Here is a 12,404-nt window from a genome sequence, read left to right on the forward strand (position 1 = left end):
CCTATAGCCTTTCCTTTCACACCAGCAAGATAACCACACAGTACATTTGACAAAATCTTCTCAGTATGGAGTGGAATAAAGGGAAGTGAACACCATTTTCCATAGTCATTTGTCATAAGACTTTGTTACTGATTTAGAGTTTTGCGGATGGGGTTACTCCTTCACAAACGTGACGAATATCCCATCCACCATATTACAATCCCATTATATCCTATGGTAATTCTAATATGGTGGACAGGATATCCGTCATGTTTGTGATGGAGTAACCTGTCTGCCAAACTCTAAATCAGACCTATAGTCCTACATATGACATGTCTTTAAACACACAGGAAATGTAACAAGATAAAAACACCATGTAAAGGCATGTTTCTTACTCATTCACCTTCTGAACTCCAGCAATGTTCTGTTGGCAGTGCTGCAGCCCCCCTCCACCATGCTCCTACATCCAGCACCTATGGATCCACCAGCAGTTGTGGAGGAATTAACTTCAAACTTTGTCAATGCCAATGGATAAAGATGGGAAGGTTTCTACTTAGTACATTCCTTCCACCTGTGGTTCAATGACTAGGGTGACTGACTAAACCACCGGAAGTGATTCCCTTTTTATTTTTTTAGGGTTTTGTGTGAGGACCCTTAACTAAATTAGGCTTCTATCTCTACAACTAAAGCAATGGATGGTTTAAGTTTCTACCTTTCGATTATGCACATAAAGCACATTCTGGTCATCATTATGAACATGGTGGTAAACATTGCACCGCTGGTGGTGGCGGTAACTACCGCCAACAGACTGGGGGTCCAGACCGCCACATTATGAAGCACATGAGAAACAGACAGCGGCCTATCCACTCACTGCCATGTTGGGAGCACCTACGACGACAGCGGAGGCCGTCTTCAGGCTGGTGGAAAGGCCCTACACGGCCACCAAATTATGAACCACCACACCGCCATCTGTTCCGGGGCTGGAACTACCACCACGCAAAGCTGGGCAGAAATGACCCCTATGAATGGAAACACTCACCGGAGGCCCACAGAACACGCCGAAGCCGACACGAAGCAAGAGTTGGAAATAATGCCAGTGCTTCTCCTTGCCATATTTCTTCAGGACCGTGACCGCCGACGAAGACAACAACGTAAGTACCTCAGCCTAGTACACATGGGAGGAAAGGACACAATTGCATAACACCGCAGCGCACTCCCAGCCCCTGCCACCACCCCAAGCCATACATACCCTAACAAAATGTACTTACCAGACTCATACAAACATATATCAGAACCAGTGCACACACCTGTGTATACCACTCCCCCACAATGAAACGCTGCACAACGGGACAATGTTGCACCAACAGGTCTGCTGGGCACTAATATTTATTATTTAGAAATATTAATATGTGTCGAAACAAGGCCATAAGCCAGTCCAAATGCAAGTCCCGGAAGGGCAAATATAGGCCACACTTGACTCCTAAGATGGAAAAATCCTCCATGGAGAAAGGGGCATCAATTGGGCAGCTAGGCACCTCAGGGATCATGGGCAGGGGTGGAGGGGTGGTGACTAAGGTTTGGAAGGGGGGTCTTGGGCTTAGGGTTAGGAGGTGGAGGTGGAGAGGGTTTTGGCTTGCCCTAGGAAGGAGGAGGAGTGGGCCTGGACTAGGGGCAACATGGGCCTTCATCCTCCCTGGGGAAGGGGCACAGGAATGGGAAGGGTGGACTGGGGAGGACTTTGAAGAGGAAGGAGTGGATTTGGTGAGGGCAAGGGAACGGTTAGTGACAAGACAGGGTTGGCCAGTTGGATCAAACAGGTCAACACTATAGAGGAAAAGTTTTTTAGGTGCAGTTGGAGGGATTTTGGAGACAGGTTTGGAAGTGGAGGTAGAGGGAATGGTGGTACGGGGTGTTGGTGTGCTGGACTTGGATGCAGGTGCCTGTTCAGTATGCTTATGTGTGGTGGATGTATGTGAAGTGGATGAGTGTGAGTGTTTGGTGTTTTGGGAGGACGGGGTGGACACAGTGGGAGAAGACAGGCTGCCAGTGTATCTGGATATTGTGTGGGTGTCTGCAGGTCTGGTGAGTGTGTTGCAAGTGTCTGTGAATGTAGTCATGGTGATTGCAGGTGTGGTGTATGGGGTGCATGAATGGATGTCAGTTGCTGTGTTGACTGCAAGAATGGGAGCAGCAGTAGTGACTAAGGGTGCAGTGCATGTGAGTGTGCATGGTGAGGTGACAGACAGGGAGGAGGTGGAGGGCGACACAGTGGGGTTGGTGGATGTTGGTGTGTCTGCTTTGGTATGTTGGGTGTGTGCCTGCATGTGGTGGGACGTGTGGTGCTTGTGTGTCTCTGTGTGCTTCTTGTGTGTTGATCAGTGTGCATGGCTGTCTGTATGTGTGCCTGGGATAGGTGAAGGGAGTGGGGTTCTGGAAGGGGTAGAAGTGATGGGAGGGGGGATGGAAAGACCAGGCACACTGGCTGCCATCAAAGAGGAGGCCAGAGCCTGAAAAGATCTCTGTAGGCCAGACACGGCACCGTGAATGCCTTCCAGGTATGCATTACATTGCTGCATCTGGGATGCTAGCCCCTGGATGGAATTCACAATGATTGTCTGCCCTACAGAGATGGTTCTCAGGTGGTCAATAGCCTCCTCCGTGAGGGCAGCAGGGCTGACTGGGGAAGGAGATGAGGTGCCCTGGGCGAAGGAGACGCCCACCCTCCTGGGTGAGTAGGCATGGGCAACTCAGTAGGGAGCCACTAAGAGGCAGTGATGTATGGGGGTGGTGGAAGATGGCAAAAAATGTGTGTGCCCTGTAGGGTCTGCCGCCACCAGGGAGCTGCCATTGTAGAAGGTCGGAGTCGCTACCTCCAGTGGTAGTTGCCTCCCTCATGGTACTCCCCTCGCCCTCCAACCCACTGGTCCCCCTGGCGTCGCTGGACTCTGCCTCATGGGTCCTGTGGGCTGCAGCATTCCCACTCGCTGGTGCCTCAGCTCCCTCGCCAGATGATGCTAAAGTACACAAGGACACAAGAGCACAGGAGGACAAAACAAGAAAGAAGTATGTCAATTCCAGGATAAATGTACATGTTGGTGCACATACACTCACACCCATCTCAGGCACTAACCCTCAGCGGACACAACATATGAAATGAATGCATCCCTGACTGGTAGGCATGATCCCACAGTGCACTACATCCCCATCCTGGCCACTACCTTGATACACTTTGCAATGTGAAACAATGAGAGCTGATGCCAAGACAACACATCTGCAAGTTAATGAGGCTACATTGAAAACAATGGCCCAAACTGAGGACCACTCACAGGCCTACAGACCTGGCCCTAACTACCTAAGGCACTATCCCATAGACGTAGAGTGGGGCAGGACTGCAGGGACACACCTGTCTATGTGCCTAGCACTACTATGCATGCACCCCTTAGCACCTAACTACACTAATCATAGTAGCATCACAACAGTGTTCGTACTCACCCCCTTGTGGCTGCTGTGCTGCCTTCAAGCGCCCATCCAAATCCGGATAGTCCACTGCCAGAATGCAGGCCATTAGAGGGGTCAGGGTCCGACTAACACCTCTCCCACGTTGGGAGGCCTTCCCCAGCTGGGCTTCTCCGGTCTTCTTGGCCCAGCGCCTCAGGTCCTCCCACTGCTTCCTGTAGTGGGTGCTCTGCCGTTTGTAGACCCCCAAGGTCTGCACCTCCTTGGCGGTGGCTTGCCACAGTCCCCTCTTCTGATGGGCGCTGACCTGCATGGGACACACAGAGTAAAGAAACAGATGTCAGTGTGGGTGCCCCATACACAAATGCCATGCTAGTTCAACCTGACATAGCCCATGGAGACATACATATAGACAATAGCCAAGCCAAAAAATGCCAGACACAGTACAGGTGAACATTCACACAGCCAACAAAAACACCTACAGGCATCCGCCACATTCACACACATATAAGGGGGACAAATAGCAACTCACCTGCTCCTCTGGTTGCCCATACAGCTTTGCATACAGGGGTTGGACCCAGTCCACCAGCTTCTCCAGCTCCTCTGTGACTAAGGCCGGGGTCGTTCCACTGTTGCACATGCCATCTCAGGGACCAGAGTCAGGACAGAGCAGCACACGCAGTGGAGTTCTTCCCTACTCGATGTGCAGGAGTCAAGTGCCAAGGACATGGCAAAATGACAGTAGATATCGCATCGGTGTGCACCTCCACCACCGGCAGTGATCATGATTGGCCCTGCTTACCCATTGACAACAATGTTATCCAATGATCGGGTGCATGGCGGTGAACATCGCCTACCGCCATGACGACTTACACCAGCGGAATGAAGTCACTTCCACACTACTCTACCTGTATGGCAGGGGGCTGTCATTTTGTGCCCACGATGCCTTCATAGCATGGCCGGGGGCCTAATGCATGGCTGCATTCCCTCTCCCCTTCGTTGACAACTGTCATGATTAGTGGTCCTCCTCATGGAATCATGGTGGGAAGTGTGCCTACACTGTGATGCCATTAAAAGTAAAACACCTCACCACACATTAGCCTGACAGGATTACCTTGTTCTTAATGTCTGTGTGTGGTACAATTGTGTTGAATGTAAAACATGAATCGTGTTACCATGTCATGCAATTGTATGTCCCAACTCAATGTGTCTCTCTTCCTCCACGATAGGTACAGACCCATGTGGCGAGGGATTGCCCCACCTGTTTACAGACCCCTGGTAGATCTGGCCACCATAGAGGAACGTCACATCATCATAAATTACCGCCTGAATCGAGCATTAATCCTTGAACTCTGTGCAGAAATGGAGCCTGTTCTGAGGCCAGCTAAAAGGAATCCCCATGCCATACCTAGAGCTGTGCAGGTACTATCTGTGCTACATTTTTTGGCCACAGGCTCATTCCAAGTGACAGTGGGCATGGCATCCGGTGTTTCACAGCCAATGTTCAGCCACATCCTGCCTAATTTCCTGAATGCACTTGTACAACACCTGCAAAGTTATGTCCAATTTCCCCAAAAGGCTGATCTCACCACCATCAAATCAGGATTCTATGCTTTTGCAAATATCCCCCATATGATAGATGCCATTGATGGTACCCACATAGCCCTCATTCCCCCAAGAGTAATTGAACAGGGGTTCAGGAATGGTAAGAACTTTCACTCCATGAACATCCAATTGGTGTGTACTGCTGATCAGTACATATCACCTGTCAATGCAAGGTTCCAAGGATCATTCCATGATTCCTTTGTCCTGAGAAACACCAGTGTGCTACACATGATGGGACAACTACAGGGGGACAGAGCTTGGCTCATAGGTGAGTGTGTATGACACTGTATTAGTGGCATACCTGCCAGGCAGGCTGCGTGCAAGTATAAAGTGTGTATTCTACCTCTCTTTCATACACTTTTGCAGGGGATTCTGGCAACCCAAACATGCAATGGCTCCTGACACCTGTGAGAAATCCCAGGACAGATGCAGAAAGGCATTATAATGAAGCACATGGTCGCACTAGGAGGGTGATAGAGCGGACCCTAGGACTCCTAAGCAGGATTTTGTTGCCTGCATCTCTCTGGGAGATCCCTGTTCTATGCCCCTGACAAGGTGTGTAAGATAGTGGTGGCCAGCTGCATGCTGCGCAACTTGGCTGTGAGGAAAGCTATTCCACCTCTGAAAGAGGGGGATGCTGTCCAACCACCCCTGCCACCTCAGAGGATGGATGAGAGTGATGGAGAAGAAGAAGGGGAAGACTTCAACTCCAGAACCCTTCTAATCCGGCTATACTTCCAGTCACTCTTAGGTACATTTGCTATTATGCTAATGGCTTTACTGCATTGTTTCAGGGTGACTTATGTACTAAGTGCTGGGGTGTCCCTTACCAGTGATGTGGCAACTTTATGACTGACGAAACAGAAGTGTGATGAAGCAATGGAATGTACAATATGACATAGTTCAGACATTACAGTCTGTTAGACCCCCTCCTGCAATTAAAGTGGCATTCTGTTGGTAACTGGCTGATGCATTCACATTCACAATTGATTGTTCATAGTGATTGAGGACAGATATTGTGAGTGCAGAAGTGTATTTATTCAAAGTCAAAACATCCATGAGTGATGGAACAGTGGAAGGGAGTGGGCACATGGTAAAAAACATACTCAGGTACATTTGCTCAGCTGTTCGTTGCACAGGGGTGTAGTCCATGGGACCATTTGAAGATGGTGAGATGGCAGTGGCATGTCAACAAGGTAGCTCAGTGCCAAACAAGGGAGACAGTTCTGGGCTGAGTCACTTCCTGGCAGTGTGCTTGGTCTTGGCTGGTGTTTCAGTGGAATGTCTGGGTCTGATGCCACGTTTGCAAGGGGGAAGCTGGGCTGCAGGTGAAGGTCTGCTGGTGTCCTGTGTCGCCACCAGTCTTCTGTACACTGATGTTGTGCCTGGATGCCATGGAACGCACCTTCCCGCACAGGTCGTTCCATCTCTTCCTGATGTCATCCCTTGTGCGTGGATGTTTTCCCACGGCGTTGACCTTGTTGACTATCCTCTGCCATAGCTCCATCTTCCTGGCCAAGGGTGTCTGCTGCCCCTGAGCCCCAAATAGGTGTGGCTCAATCCTGAGTATTTCATCCACCAGGGACCTTAGCTCCCTGTCGGTGAAGCAGGGGTGCTTAGGGGGTGTCATGGTATGTGTTGTGGATGATGTGTTGTAGGTGTTTTTGTTAGGGTGCTGTTGTGTGGTTGTGCGTGTGACTTGTGTGATGGATAGTTCGGTGTATGCATGTTTTGGTGTCAATATCTGTTGTGCTATTGGCATTACAAAGGATTGTGGGGTGTTGCAAAGGATGTGTGTGTTTTATAGTGGTGTGGATGTCTGTCAGATGTGTGCTTTTCAAATCGGCCAATGTGTGCATTTGTTGTTGGTGGTTCCCATTGCTTACATTGGCGGTCGGAACTGCCAATGGTCGTTCTGCTTTCACTGTCCGCCGTGCTGATTTTTGCATCATTATTTGGTGGGCGGGGGTTTGTATGCGTGGCAGTGGAGGGGTGGCATGTCCTACGTTTCCACCGTGGGTGGTCCTGGCAATGGATGGAGGTTGTGAATTTTTTGGGCTTTTGCATTTATGGGATCTTTATACGGCGGTATGCCATCCACCACCACTGGAAGTATTTTAATGGCCGTCAGCACGTCGGTCGGTGGTGTTTACCGCCAAGTTCATAATGAGAGCCTCTGTATTATTACCTAAATGTTTGGTCAATATTGTGAAAAAATTAACTCCTTCATTGTATTAAAGCAGCACAGAGGGCATGCCATAATTCATTATGGAACATTCAATAGTCTGAGTAATTTTTTAGCACTTTCACTGTAGATTCTGGAGGCAAAAGAATAGGGAGATTAAACATGTGTTTCTCTTAATTTCACAGAAAGTCAAAAACAGCAACCTTTGGTGAACAGAGTACACAATAGCAACCAGAGTAAGCATTTTCAGGAGCTTGGCAGATACCCGTAGTACTATCTAATAGTTAATATGTTCTCCATGTAGCCTCAATCAGTTACTAGATGTCCCAGTCCTTCTCCCAGGACAAAACAATACCAGACCAGTCCTATGAGAAAAGTCACAATGACATCAACACACGTTTATGTGAACAGAGACATAATATTACAACCACCTTGTCCATTCAGCAATGTTTTCAAAATATTAAGTAATAAAGACTTGGGTGCTGATTTAGATCTTGATGGAGGGGAATACTCCATCACAAATGTGACTGATAACCCGTCCGCCGTATTACGACCCCATTAATTCTATGTAGAACATAATTCAGAGGACGGGATATCAGTCACGTTTGTGACAAAATATTCCCTCCACCAAGATCTGAATAAAGCCCCTGATCTTGCTCTATTTACATAGAACAGTGGAATAAATATTGCCGTTTACCATGGAGAAAATAAAACATATACAAATATGAACACTGCAAGGTGACAACATCTGGGAAAGTAGTGAATTATGGAGATGCATACAGCTTGCACATGGCCCCATATGACCATTGCAATGAAGAGTTAGTTCTGGAAATTATTTTACCAATGTGGTAGAACCCTCCAAAGGTTTGTGTCTGTCCTCATCAAAGGTACTAAGGGGCATATTTATACTCCGTTTGCGCCGAATTTGCGTCGTTTCTTTCGACGCAAATTCGGCGCAAAACTAACGCCATATTTATACTTTGGCGTTAGACGCATCTAGCGCCAAAGTATGAGGAATGAGCGTCATTTTTTTGCGTGAACGCCTTCCTTGCGTGAATGAGATGCAAGGTAGGCGTTCCCGTCTAGAAAAATGACTGCGACGCAAATGCGTCGTATTTATACTCCCGGGCAAAAATCACGCCCGGGAGTGGGCGGGGCAAAAAAAACCGCATTTGCGCCTCTTTTTAGCGCCTGGGTCAGGGCAGGCGTTAAGGGACCTGTGGGCTCAAAATGAGCCCACAGCTGCCCTCCCATGCCCCCAGGGACCCCCCCTGCCACCCTTGCCCACCTCAGGAGGACATCCAAGGATGGAGGGACCCATCCCAGGGACATTCAGGTAAGTTCAGGTAAGTATTTTTTTTTTTTTTTTTTTTTTTTTGGCATGGGGGGGCCTGATTTGTGCCCCCCTACATGCCACAATGCCCAATGACCATGCCCAGGGGACATAAGTCCCCTGGGCATGGCCATTGGGCAAGGGGGCATGACTCCTGTCTTTACTAAGACAGGAGTCATGTAAATGGCGTCTGGGCGTCGTTAAAAATGGCGCAAATCGGGTTGACGCGATTTTTTTGCCTCAACCTGACTTGCCCCATATTAAGACGCCCTAACGCCATTTTCCCCAACGCCGGCGCTGCCTGGTGTACGTGGTTTTTTTCCACGCACACCAGGCAGCGCCGGTCTGCTAGCGCCGGCTAACGGCATTCAATAAATACGGCGCCCGCATGGCGCTTCAGAATGGCGTTAGCCGGCGCTAAACTTTTTGACGCTAAACTGCGTTAGCGCAGTTTAGCGTCAAAAAGTTTAAATACGGGCCTAAGGGGCATATTTATACTCCGTTTGCGCCGAATTTGCGTCGTTTTTTTCGACGCAAATTCGACGCAAAACTAACTCCATATTTATACTTTGGCGTTAGACGCGTCTAGCGCCAAAGTTCATGGAGTTAGCGTCATTTTTTTGCGTGAACACCTTCCTTGCGTTAATGATATGCAAGGTAGGTGTTCCTGTCTAAAAAAATGACTGCGATGCTATTGCGTCGGATTTATACTCCAGGGCAAAAATGACGCCCGGGAGTGGGCGGGACTAAAAAACCCGCATTTGCGCCGGATTTTAGCGCCTGGGTCAGGGCAGGCGTTAAGGGACCTGTGGGCTCAGAATGAGCCCAGAGGTGCCCTCCCAAGCCCCAAGGGACACCCCCTGCCACCCTTGCCCATCCCAGGAGGACACCCAAGGATGGAGGGACCCACTCCAGGGAAGAGAAGGTAAGTTGTGGTAAGTATTTAAAAAAAAAAAAAAAATTGGCATAGGGGGGCCTGATTTGTGCCCCCCTACATGCCACTATGCCCAATGACCATGCCCAGGGGACAGAATCCCCTGGGCATGGCCATTGGGCAAGGGGGCATGACTTCTGTCTTTGCTAAGACAGGAGTCATGTTAATGGCGTCTGGGCGCCAAAAAAAAATGGCGCAAATCGGGTTAAGACGTTTTTTTTTGCCTCAGCCTGACTTGCCCCATTTTTGGACGGCCAAACGCCATTTTTCCCTACGCCGGCGCTGCCTGGTGTACGTGTTTTTTTTTCACGCACACCAGGCAGAGCCGGTCGGCTAACGCCGGCTAACGCCATTCAATAAATACGGCGCCCACATGGTGCTTCAGAATGGCGTTAGCCAGCGCTAATTTTTTTGGCGCTAAACTGCGTTAGCGCAGTTTTGCGTCAAAAAGTATAAATATGGGCCTAAGTTTGTGATGAGATATAATGATTTCTGAAAAAAAAAGCTAATTGCTTTACATTGTTAGATTTCTACAGGTCAATCAATCAATCAGGAGTTATAAAGTCGGAAAATCACCCATGGGGGTCACAAGGCACTGGAGTTGCTAGCTGATTTGTGGCGCTCTGTTCATAAGAGTAGCCATGTCTTGAGTCCTTTCCTGAATTCCTGGAGTGATGCAGCATTCCTGAGGTGCAGGAGAAGATCGTTCCAAGCTTTGGTTGCCAGGTGAGAGAAAGAGCATCCTCCGCTGTACAATCAGCAGATTCAGGGGGTGGCTGTGAGGTAGAGGGAGGCGGATTACAGGTGTCTGGTTGGTTGGTGGAAGGTCATTTGTTTGTTGATGTATGTTGGTCCTTCGTTGTGCAGAGCTTTGTATGCATGGATCAGCATCTTGAACTGGCATCTCTTCAGTGTAACTGATTGAGGTGCACAGTCATGTGAATTCATCTGGGAAGGTTAAGGATGAGTCTTGCCACTGAGTTTTGTATTGTCAGTAGTCTCTTCAGGAGGCATGCAGTGATTCCTACATAAAGAGTGTTATCATAGTCCAGCCTGCTGATGATGAGGGTGTGAGTGACAGGTCCTTCTGGTGTTGACTGCGAACCACCTGAAAAGTTTACAGAATATGCATAGGGTGGGGAAGCAGGCGGGCGAGACCCTATATTTCTGCATAGATACCTTGCTGTCCAAGATGATGCAGAGGTTGTGGGTGTGGCCTGTCGGATGGGGGAAAGGCTTTTATTCAGCTGCTCTGTGGTTCACTGTGCTAGCAGTGCAAGGACCTTTAATCAGCTGCGCAGGCCACTTTCAAGAACGGAGATAGTAGTAGGCTAGTGCAGTGAGTGACTGCACTGGCCTGCAGTGGGACAAACCACCTTTCACCCCTCGATAAGGATCCCTTAAGGGGGTGCATTGACAGTGCACCACATCTCAGTGCACCTTCTGAAATCATGTTTCCCTCCGCATCCAAGTTGGTAATACAATGCTGGCATGGAGGTAAAAAAATCCCCTCATTTGCTTTGGGCCAGGCCCCGTGTAAAAGAGGGAATGCCCTCAAGAGATTTCACTGGTGCAATATGTATGCCAGCACTCTCAGTATTACAGAAGGGCCAGAACATTCTTCTGCAGCTCCTTCTGTAATACCAAAGAGCCCCGGTGGAGGACATTACAGTCACACACACCCGTTGTGCCCCAGCACACTTTAGGCCTCATTACGACCCTGGCGGCCGGTGGTAAGCTGGCGGTAACAACACCAGCAGGCTGGAGCTATTACTCCAGCTATTATGACCGTGGCGCAATAGCCACGGCCATACCACCGACCGCCAGCCTGGCCACAGTGGTAAACACCGCCATGGAAAGGCTGGCGGTAAGGGGGACTTGGGGTGCCCCTGGGAGGCCCTGCACTGCCCATGCACTTGGTATGGGCAGTGCAGGTACCCCCAGGCATGGCCTTGTCGCGAATTTCACTGCCCGAATTTCGGGCAGTGAAATGTGCGACGGGTGCTTCTGCACCTGCTGCACATCAGCATTGGCGCCGGATCTATTAGGAGCCAGCAGCAAAGTTGATGTGACTTTTGCGCTGGTCCAGCGGACGGTAACAATGTTACCATCCTCTGGCCCAGCAGAAAAGTCATAATAAGGAGTCAGAAAAACCACCAGCACTGGCGTTATTCTGTCTCCCACAGCCTCGGTGGTCTCTTTAAAAGACCGCTGAGGTTGTAATGAGGGCATTTGTGTAGTATGGCCCCTGGAAAGAAAGGCTAGGTTAAAAAACTCCTTTCATCTTTGTCCTTCCCTGTATTTTTCAATAAGAAAATCATTGCAAACAACTAAGGTATCAAGACCCTCTTCCCAGTCCTAATCATATTTGCTGACAGTGGGACACTAGACTCTTCAACCTGCATACTTTTTTTCCACAAATGATATTCCAGTTCATATATGCCTTCCTTTTTACTGACATGCTGCGGATTGCAAGGATATTCAGGGTCTTAGATGTAATCCTGGAGAGGTCTGAAAAAATAGTTAAAGTCTGGAAAAAGTGCCTGTGGTTTTCCTTTATAAAAATGGCATCAGGGAGGGTTTGCTTTATTAACATATCACATTAACCACTTTCTAACAAAAGAAGAGAACAATAAAAAATAAATGTTTTAACATTATTTTCACTTTTGAATGTTCTAGTTAATGTTTCCTATTTTTGTAGTTTCCACATGCTAGCAATATGTTGTCAGAATAGTAGAAACACCTAAGGTGAACAAAGAAAGCTAGACATTTTTCAGAACTAGATGTAAATTTAAATTCATCAAGTGGTTATTTGCACATATTGGTCGAGGTTCCTCCCCAAAAATCATCCCTGAATTAACAAGTTAGTGAATGTAAATTGGCAGCACAATGTGAAATTGTAACATTTTTAC

This window comes from Pleurodeles waltl, chromosome 8 (genome assembly GCF_031143425.1).
Source record: "Pleurodeles waltl isolate 20211129_DDA chromosome 8, aPleWal1.hap1.20221129, whole genome shotgun sequence".
Taxonomy (NCBI): Eukaryota; Metazoa; Chordata; class Amphibia; order Caudata; family Salamandridae; genus Pleurodeles; species Pleurodeles waltl.